Source organism: Octopus bimaculoides, chromosome 30, assembly GCF_046866305.1.
Source record: "Octopus bimaculoides isolate indiv1 chromosome 30, ASM4686630v1, whole genome shotgun sequence".
Taxonomy (NCBI): domain Eukaryota; kingdom Metazoa; phylum Mollusca; class Cephalopoda; order Octopoda; family Octopodidae; genus Octopus; species Octopus bimaculoides.
Window position 1 is genome coordinate 15,459,390 of NC_142957.1, and position 8,689 is coordinate 15,468,078.

The 8,689-nt window shown below is 41.7% G+C and overlaps 1 protein-coding gene across 11 annotated transcripts in view; it reads left to right on the forward strand.

Annotated features, from left to right (window-relative positions):
* Nucleotides 1-8,689, forward strand: part of LOC106877929 (homeobox protein cut-like 1) — a 301,609-nt gene that overhangs the window by 45,818 nt on the left and 247,102 nt on the right. For 3 of the 11 annotated variants that reach the window (XM_089346236.1, XM_089346243.1, XM_089346244.1), the window contains exon 2: nucleotides 4,660-4,701. The exons of the other annotated variants lie outside the window; for them this stretch is intronic. The gene's annotated coding sequence lies outside the window, so the exon portion shown is untranslated. The remainder of the gene's footprint in view (nucleotides 1-4,659; nucleotides 4,702-8,689) is intronic. 11 annotated transcript variants of the gene reach the window in all.

An 8,689-nucleotide genomic window follows, 5' to 3' on the forward strand; every position in this document is an offset into this window, starting at 1 on the left:
GTGCATGTGTATGTATGTGTACGAATATGTATATGTATATGCGTATGTGTGTGTATGTTTGTATATGCATGTATGTGTGTATGTGTATAAATGTGTAAGTGTACAGGTATGTATATGCATGTGTAGAGGCATGTATGTATATGCATGTGTATATGTATGTATGTATGTATGTGTAGAGACATGTGTGTATGGATGTTTGTAGGCATGTGTGTGTATGTATATTTATGTACGTGCATATGCATGTTTATATGTATTTGCATATATGAGTATATGCATGTGTGTGTGTAGATTAAGGGTTCACGTGTCTGTGGAGTACTCGGCCACTTGCACATTAATTCTATGAGCAGACTGTTCCATTGATCGGATCATCTGGAAACTTCATTGTCATAATAACAAACTGTGCCAGTTATTTCACCCTGGTAGTGAAGGCATATGGCTCACGACCATAGGTTCAATTCCCAGCCATGCATTGTGCCCTTGAGCATGACACTTTATTTTATATTGCTCCAGTTCACTCAATCCAACAAAAACGGGAGGCACCTGTATTTCAAAGAGCTAGCTTTGTCACACTCTATGTCACACTGAATCTCCTTGAGAATTTACATTGAGGGTACACGTGTCTGTGGAGTGCTCAACCACTTGCATGTTAATTTCATGAGTAGTCTGTTCTGTTGATTGAATCAACTGGAACCCTCGTTATCGTTATTGGAATTGCCAGTTTGTATATGCGACACATACATATATAATTGTCATACGTTCTCTGTGTGTGTGTTTTTGTAAGATAAATATAGTGTTGTAAAGATGTTATCGTTTTTCAATGAGTCTTCCTCTCCTTGTCACCAAAAAGAAAAATTTATGTTAGAGCTCTGGTCCTTTTTTTTTTGTTAAAGACGTTGATGTTGTTGCTGCTGTGCAGCCAAAATAATCCCCTCATCCTTCTGGAACAACAACAAAGTGGTGGGGTGGGTGGTGTATGGGGGGGAATCCGGAATGAAACCAATTAGGAAATATTTAGACTAGTTGGCTTAAAGAAGGTGAGGTGGATGGGAGGATGGGGAGAGAGAGAGAGAGGGAGGAGGTAAAGGGTAAGAATGGATGAGGGAGGGTGAAGGATGACGAAAAAGAGAGTTGGTAAGAAGGATTTCGAGAGGGGGAGGGAGAGAGAGAAAGGGTAAGAATGGATTAGAGAGGGTGACGGGGGATGAGAAAGATGGTGAGAAAGGTTTTGAGAGAGAGAGAGAGAGAGAGAGAGAAAATGAAAGGGTAAGGATGGCTTTAAGAGGGAGACGAGGGTGAAAGAGAGAGATAGAGAGACAGAGACAGAGAGAGAGAAAGAAAGGATACGCAAAGGATGATAATAGTGTAGAGAGAGGTGGGGAGTGACAAATAGACAGACAGGGACAAGTGGGAGGGGTGTTATATGAGAGAGAGAGAGAGTGAGTCAGTGGGAACTGTGGTGGTTTGCATTGGGTAGGCGAAATTCCTATCACACTGAATCAATAAATACTATTGCCACCTCTCCCTACAACTCCTTCCTCTCCCTCCTACCTCTCCCTCCTGCTGCTGCTGATGCCGCCACCGCAGATTCTGTGTTTATCAATGGGATGACATGAACAACACTGATACACATGCGTGTGTGTGTGTAGGGGGGGGGGACACAGACACACACACACACACATGGACACGCGTGCATGCACGCACACTCTCTGACGTGCAGACGTATACAGAGACGGGCGTCAATGCAAACACTCGTATCAAGAAAAGACACACGCGTTGGTAAATACTTATACGAACACGCACCTGCGTTGATACAAACGTTCTCGCACACACACACACACACACACACACACACACACACACTCGTGCACGTGTGTGTGTACATACTCATTCACACATACTTGCAAACAGTTATGCTTGTCCATTCTAACAAGTGTAGACACAAATGCTTATACACACACAGACAAACATACATACACACATACACACGCACACGCAAACACACACACAAACACATACACACACACACACACACGCACAAACACACATACACACACAAACACACACACACACACACACACAAACACACACACACACACATGCTCAAACACACACATTTGGAAAGCCAGGCATGAACACTCGCATTGATGCAAACACGTCCCACGTCGAGAAAAAAAACTTGCACATGTGTTGACAGTGAAACACACACCCACATGGGCATTGAAATGGAGTCACATGTACACCATGTTGACAGGAACATACATGTGCAAACACTAATGTACATTCACGCAAACATGTATGGGAGATAAATATGTGCATGCGCGCACACACATACTCAGACGTAGATGCACTGATGCGCTTTGACAGAAATGCAGACATGCATGCACACAATGGCACAAATACACGTACACATGCACACAAACACTGACACATTGACACACACACACATGCACAACAGCACATACATGCACACACACAAGCACTGATACACACTGACACACACACACACACACAACAGCACATACATACACATACACACACACACATGCACAACAGCGCACACACAGAGAAACATTGATACATATTGACACACTCACACACACAACAGTACGTATACACACACACACACACACACACACACATAGAATATTAGCCATTTCGGTTTCTCAACACGAAAGATTGCACTGACTGCAAAATAGATGTGTGTGTGTGTGTGTGTGTGTGTGTAGGGGAGGTGGGGAGTAACTCAGTGATTGGTGTTTGGGTTTTGGGGTGGGTTAAGGGTTTAGGGAGGAGAGATGGTGGGAGTGGGGAGAGGAGGCAATTCTCATTGTTAATTCTTTCCTTGTTGCGGTGGTGGTGGGGGTGGGGGTGGGGATGGTTGTTATGGTGGCTGTGGAGATTATGATGATGACGACGATGATGATGATGATGATGATGGTCATTGGGGTGGTAGTTCCGATGGTGGTTATACTTGTGGTGGTGGTGGTGGTAGGTCTTGTGTGTATGAAGCGATGGGGGTGCGATGGCATTGTAGTAAGTGGTGGTGGTGGTGGTGGTGGAGTTTGTATTGTGGTGTGGGGAAGGGGAAATTGTAATTGGGGGGCGGAGGCATTGCCTAGTGTGTGTGTGTGTGTGTGTCTGTTAAGGGGTTGAGAGTTACCAAGAATGCATTACAGATCAGAACAAGTCATTTGTTATCGATGATTGGCTTGTCATAAGATTCCATTTTTCAATAGTTTAATAAAAATAATAATAATAATAATAATAATGATTTCAAATTTTTGCCACAAGGGCAACTTGGTGGGGAGTGGATTAAGTTGATTACATTTACCCCAGCGTGTAACTGGTACTTATTTAATCGAGCCTAAAAGGGTGAAAGGCGAAGTTGACCTTGGCAGGATTTGAACTCAGAACAAATAATAATGATAATAGTTTCAAATTTTGGCACAAAGCCAGTAATTTTAGAGGAGGGGATAAGTCAAGATTTTCATGATGTAATTGTTTATTTTTAAAATTTTTTAAATTTTAAGATTATCAAGTAGATGTGAGAGGCTGTATATATTTACTCTGTAGAACATCGTCTATATCAAGGGACCGTTTGCGACTTGCTGCAGAACAGACATCGCAAAGGACTTCATTCACAAAGCACTGTATTTGTGTGTGTGTGTGTGTGTGTTATAATTATTGCAGACCCTTTCTTGTGACCAAATAATCCGTTAAATACCAAACTATATTTCTTACAGTTATCTATTTACCTTGTATTGTGTTCTTTTTGGGATTTTAGTCCCCTTAAGCTTTTAATCAAGTTTCCCTATTTTATACTATGTATATGTATGCATATATTGTGTGTGTGTCATATATATATATTTATATATATATATATATATATATATATATATATATATATATATATATATATATATATATATATATATATATATATATTGTTGTATTTGGGGATGGTCATGTGGCCAGTGTAGCCAGTGAAGACACACACACTGTATATTTGGTGTTCACTTGCTTCAGTTTTATTTTATATTAATTGTGTATATATATATATATATATATATATATATATATATATATGGATATATATATGGATATATGTGTGTGTATATATATATGTACACATACACACAAACATATATACACTTGCAGTTTGTGTTTTTATAATGTAAATTTCTATTTTGCTGACACCATACAAATTTAGAAACATCAAGAACATAAAATGATTCTTTCTGAGAAACAGTGGGTCTTGAAGCGAATAAAGCTATAAATGATATTGGATTAAAAACCCTTTGCCAAGAAAAAAAAAACCTGTCAAAGTTTGCCGAAGGGACCCAACCCCATATTTTCTGTAAACACCGATGCTTTTTCTGTCCGAAGGCTTTTTAACCTGATATCTACATGTGATTATTTTATATAGCTTTATTTGCTTCAAGATTCACCGTTCCCCGTAAAGGATTAAATGCTATATATATGTTGCTTGCCTGTGGCATCGCAATCTTGTTCTTCATATGCAAAGAAAACTACAACTTGAAAAGCATACTCAAAACACACACACACACACACACACCTGTACCTAAACACACATACGCACACAATTTTTTCCCCCAGTAGGATAGGTGGTATTTCTTTTGTTATGTTTCTATTTTTCAGGGGTGTTTGGGGAATTGAGCGTTAAGCAGTCGTCCGTTTTTGGTGAGTGGAATGCATTGCTCTGTGAGCATAAACAAAGTGTTAAACCCTGTAGTGAGATCTCACCCCCCCCCCCCCCCCCCCCCCCGTGTATGTGACTGAATCCAAATTATTTCTTAGCAAGCATTGGCGTACCCAGGGTTTGGGCGGCGGCAGCGGTGGTGGTGGTTGTAGGGGGTGGGTGCGGTGGTGGTGGTTGTAGGGGGGATGGGTGCGGTGGTGGTGGTTGAAGGGGGGTGGGGTGGTTCTGACCCTTTTGAAACTCGTAGCTGCACGGGAAAACATAAACACACCAGCATCTGTTGTCAAGCGATGCTGGGGGGGGGGGGGGGGACAAACACAGACACACAAACATATACACGTATATATATATATACATACATATATACGACGGGCTTCTTTCAGTTTCCGTCAACCGAATCCACTCACAAGGCTTTGTGCACAAGCCCTTGCGAGTGCCTTGGGAAAGGAAAAGGTGAAGGGAGTCAACCTTGACAGCTAATCTAAGAGTGGAAGCCCTCAATTGGTCCGGTAGAAACTTTGCCCGATCAGACTGGAACCTGGTGCAAACTCCTGGCTTCCCAAACCTCAGTCGAACCATCCAACCCATCCCAGCATGGAAAAAGGACGTTAAACGATGATGATGATGATGATGTGGCTGAGCACTCCACAGACCCGTGTACTCTTAACATAGTTCTCTGAGAGATTCAGAGTGAAACACACGGAGTGTGACAAGGCTGGCCCCTTTGAATTACAGGTACTACCCATTTTTGCCATCTGAGTGGACTGGAGCAACGTGGAACGAAGTGTCTTGCTCAAGGACGCAAACATGCCGCCCAGGAATGCACAACGCACCACCAAGGAATTGAACTCACGCCCTTGCGATCATAAGCCGAATGCCCTAACCGCTAAAGTGACACACCTTCACTACCCCCATCCACGCCCACACACCTCTTTAGAATGCTATTTAAGGAGTCCAAGAGTCCAAAATTTGAGGGAGATAAGAAGCGGAGGCGGGGGAGAAAAAATTAAATCCCACAGGTGGGTTTGAAACCTCAACCTATGTATCTATCCTTTGAAAGAATTTACTCCAGAACTCCCACTCCCTCAAAAAAAACCCTTGGGTACGCTCATGACTAGAAGGATTTTTATTTTAATCCTTATTTTATTTTACACTCTCCACTCTTACTATTAGTTATTTTTGCTGTTATTTTTTTTTTGGTTTTTCTTCCTTTATTATTGTTATTATTATTATTATTAATATTATTATTATTATTATTATCATCCTCATTATTGTTATTATTAGTATTATTATTATTGTTATTATTATTATTGTTTATTGATGTTATTGTTATTTTTGTTTCTTATCTGAAGCAGTGTTATGTAACGAAAGATTTGGCTGTAGACCCCCTAGGGGATCTAGTTTGTTGTCTCATACTTCTTTTTTCTTCATTGCCCACAAGGGGCTCAACATAGAGGGGGACAAACAAGGACAGACAGGGATTAAGTCGATTACATCGACCCTCCAGTGCGTAACTGGTACTTGATTTATTGACCCCGAAAGGATGAAAGGCAAAGTCGACCTCGGCGGAATTTGAACTCAGAACGTAACAGCAGACGAAATACCATTAAGCATTTCGCCCGGTGTGCTACCGTTTCTCAGCTTTCCGCCTTCTGTTGATGTTGTGGCTTGTAACACCTTTGCTTTTACCTTCCACACCGATTCTGTTTGTACAGAAGGAAAATGATATTTAGATATTTATTCTGTGATGCAGGAGTGACTGGCGATACCTATGTTATAAACCAGTGAGGTAGTTTATATTAAGGGTAGTCTCTCTGGTCTGAGACAGACAATTCCACAACTGTTTGCCGAAGAACCTGCACATCTGATTAGTTTATAACGATCATATGTATGTTCTGCACATTAGCTCTCTCTTTCTCTCTCTCTCTCTCTCTCTCTCTCTCCATGGAATCAACATTACCTGTACAGATGGACAGTGTGGCACACCTGGCAGATGATGGATTGCAAAGTAGCTTGAGATGAAATGTTTTCTCCAAGAACACAATGCGCTGCCAGATCCCTGAATTGAAACCGCGATCTTGCAAATTGTGAATGCCACACCTTAACCACTAGGCCACGCATACAAATAATGAACCAGAACATATTTATTGTTAAAGAATTAAAAAAAAAATATGCATTAATTAGAACAAAATTAGACCGGTGATGCAAAAGAAAATGTGACGCAAAATGGGCTTGGCAGGTCACTTTGAAGATAAAATAGGGAGGATATTTTGGCCAGATATGGCTGGTTTAAATGCTGAAGGTTTAAATAATTAGCCAATTGACTAATAATAAAGAAGTGAAATTGAACCAGCGTGTGTTTATTATTGGTGTGATGACCCTCCCACGAGACACCAAAGGCTTCAGATTTCATTTATCTCTTGTATTTTCGAGTTGTTTTCAAGGAACTTTAACTCTCCCCAAACTCCCCTCCCTTGGCCCCTTATTTCTCCCTCTTTCACCCAGTTCCTATGAATTCCTCTCAAATAAGGTTCATTTAGTAAATTCTTGGAGGAATCAATAGTTCTCGACTCTGTGCTAAACCTGTGGACTGCCTGCTAATGATTAGCAGCAGCATAATCAATACCAGCGTTGGCGTGTGTGTGTGTGTTTGTGTGTGTGCGTGTGTGCGTCTGTCTCTGCCTCTCTCGCTAGTGATGTGTCTGTCTACGTAACTGTGTGTGTGTGTGTGTGTTTCTCTGTTGGTGGTTGGGAGCATCTGTGTGTGTGGAGGGAGTTTTATTTGTGTGTGTGTGTGTGTGTGTGTGTGTGTCCTTGTCTGTCTGTCTGTCTAACAGCAGGTGAGAACATGTGTGAGGTGTATGTGGTGGGGAGGAAAGTATGTCTGTCTGTCTGTTTATAGCCCTAGGAATGTATGTTTGTCTCCTCAGTTGTAGGTGAGTGTGTGTTTTTTGTGTCTAGCTGTGTGTGTGTGGTTCTATCTAGCAATGTGTGTGTGTGTGTGCGTGCACATGCGCCTGCAGTGTGTGTGTGTCTAGCTGTACGTGTGTGTGTTTGTGTGCGTGGATGTCTTTCTATCAGTGCGTGTGTATTTGTCCGTCTGTCTGTCTAGCAGTGTGTGTATGTGCATGTGCCCACATGTCTGTCTAGCAGTATGTGTGTATGTGTTTGTGTCTAACTGTATCTGGGTGTGTGCGTGTGTTTGTTTGTCTTTCTAGCAGTGTGTTTCTGTGTGTGTGTGTGTGTGTGTGTGTGTTTGTGTAGCTGTGTGTGTGTGTGCGCACGCATATGTGTCTGTCTAGCAGTGTGTATATGTATGTGTGTGTGTGTGTGTGTTTGTATATGCACCCACATATCTGTCTAGCAGTGTGTATGAGTTTGTGTCTACCTGTACGTGTGTGTGTGTGTGTTTGCATGCATGTCTTTCTATCAGTGTATGTGCACACACACACGTCTAACAGTGTGTATATTTAATGTAGATGAATGTGTGTGTTTCTGTCTAGCACTAGGTGCGTGTCTGTGTCTGTCTGTCTGTCTAGCAGTCTACTTGGTAAATCTTTTCCATCATCACCTCGTCTTCTTCATCTTCTTTCCTTCTGTCTCACAATATAGATTAATTACTGTATCAACACATCTCCACCACTTTCTCTCACTCTCTTCCTCTCCCCATCTCTCTCCCACTCTCTAATAATTTTTGAGATGAGAGGGAGGAGTGTGTCTGTGTGTCCCTTACCATACTTTCATATCCCTCAAATTAGGGAAACTTTCATTTTAATTGAGGGGTGTAGTCTTGTCTTGTGGGGGTACTTGGCAACCTCACCAGTGTTTGGTTATTGTGTAAAAAGCATCCTGTACTTACACACTGTTAAGTAGTTGGTTTTACGAAGGGCAGGCATCCCCACTGTGATAGCCTTGCAACCCATCCGACCCATGCCAGCATGGAAAAAAGGGATGTTTAATGACAATGAT